Raw genomic sequence first — 2,413 nt, 5'->3', positions numbered from 1 at the left:
TCATGAAACCATTAACGATACTGCGCACGCTCTGTTCCGTTATACGACTACTTGATGACTGTTGGAATACCTCAAACGTGCATGCCATCCAGCGCGAATGTCAGGAACCGACAGTGTTAGGAGGGCGTAAGGCTTGAAGATATGCACTGAAGAGCCAAAGAAACTGGTATAGGCATGCGTTTTCAATTACAGAGAATACGGCGCAGCGGTCGGCAACACCTATATAAGACAACAATTCAAATGGTTCAAATGGCTCTGAGCACTATGCGACTTAACTTCTGAGGTCATCAGTCGCCTAGAACTTAGAACTAATTAAACCTAACCAACCTAAGGACATCACACACATCCATGCCCGAGGCAGGATTCGAACCTGCGACCGTAGCGGTCACGCGGTTACAGACTGAAGCGCCTTTAACCGCACGGCCACACCGTCCGGCTAAGACAACAATTGTCTGGCGCAGTTGTTAGATCGGTTACTGCTGCTACAATGGCAGGTTATCGAGATTTAAGTGAGTTTGACCCTGGTGTTAAAGTCGGCGTACAAGCGATGGGACACAGCATCTCCGATGTTGCGATAAAGTGGGGATTTTCCTCCACGACTATTGCAGGAGTGTACCGCTAAAGCCGGCCGGAGTGGCCGTGCGGTTCTGGGCGCTACAGTCTGGAACCGAGCGACCACTACGGTCGAAGGTTCGAATCCTGCCTCGGGCATGGATGTGTGTGATGTCCTTAGGTTATTTACGTTTAATTAGTTCTAAGTTCTAGGCGACTAATGACCTCAGAAGTTGAGTCGCATAGTGCTCAGAGCTATTTGAACCATTTTGTACCTCTAAAACATCAGATAGCCGACATCGCTGCGGCCGGAAAAAGATCCTGCAAGAAAGAGACCAACTGCGACTGGCGAGAAAAGTTCAACGTGACAAAAGTGTAACTCTACCGAAAGTTGCTGCAGGTTTCAATGCTGGGCCATCAGCATATGTCTGCTTACGAACCATTCATCGATATGGGCTTTCGGAGCCGAAGGCCCAGTCGTGTATCCTTGCTGGCTGCAAGACACAAAGCTTTACGTCTCGCCTAGGCCCGTCAACACCGACAATGGACTATTGATGACTGGAAACATGTTTCCTGGTCGGACATGTCTCGTTTGAAATCGCGCTCTGTTTGTAAAGCTGTATTACAAGAATGATGACTGTGCACACCTCGCTGTGCAGATGTTCCGGACACTGAAGGGTTTGAAGAAAGGCGTTGGTCTGATGACTGCCGTGGGTCTGGAGAAAATGATTCGGAAATTCGAAAAGACAGGTTATTTTGGTGTGCAACCGGTAGAGGGAGGAAACTAAGTGATTCGACGTCAGTGGAAGCAGTGGCCACAGCAATGCAGGGGGAGACGAGTAGTGGTGTACAAACGTGTAGGGCACGGAGAATTGCCTGAAGATTGGACATACCTACATCTACATCTACATTTATACTCCGCAAGCCACCCAACGGTGTGTGGCGGAGGGCACTTTGCGTGCCACTGTCATTACCTCCCTTTCCTGTTCCAGTCGCGTATGGTTCGCGGGAAGAACGACTGTCTGAAAGCCTCCGTGCGCGCTCTAATCTCTCTAATTTTACATTCGTGATCTCCTCGGGAGGTATAAGTAGGGGGAAGCAATATATTCGATACCTCATCCAGAAACGCACCCTCTCGAAACCTGGCGAGCAAGCTACACCGCGATGCAGAGCGCCTCTCTTGCAGAGTCTGCCACTTGAGTTTATTAAACATCTCCGTAACGCTATCACGGTTACCAAATAACCCTGTGACGAAACGCGCCGCTCTTCTTTGGATCTTCTCTATCTCCTCCGTCAACCCGATCTGGTATGGATCCCACACTGATGAGCAACACTCAAGTATAGGTCGAACGAGTGTTTTGTAAGCCACCTCCTTTGTTGATGGACTATATTTTTTAAGCACTCTCCCAATGAATCTCAACCTGGTACCCGCCTTACCAACAATTAATTGTATATGATCATTCCACTTCAAATAGTTCCGCACGCATACTCCCAGATATTTTACAGAAGTAACTACTACCAGTGTTGGGACCGCTATCATATAATCATACAATAAAGGATCCTTCTTTCTATGTATTCGCAATACATTACATTTGTCTATGTTAAGGGACAATTGCCACTCCCTGCACCAAGTGCCTATCTGCTGCAGATCTTCCTGCATTTCGCTACAATTTTCTAATGCTGCAACTTCTCTGTATACTATAGCATCATCCGCGAAAAGCCGCATGGAACTTCCGACACTATCTACTAGGTCATTTATGTATATTGTGAAAAGCAATGGTCCCATAACACTCCCCTGTGGCACGCCAGCGTGGTGCGTAAAATCCTGCGAAACATCAAAATTACCTATGTGCACGAGATG

This window comes from Schistocerca piceifrons, chromosome 1 (genome assembly GCF_021461385.2).
Source record: "Schistocerca piceifrons isolate TAMUIC-IGC-003096 chromosome 1, iqSchPice1.1, whole genome shotgun sequence".
Classification (NCBI taxonomy): Eukaryota; Metazoa; Arthropoda; class Insecta; order Orthoptera; family Acrididae; genus Schistocerca; species Schistocerca piceifrons.
This window is presented reverse-complemented; position numbering follows the sequence as displayed.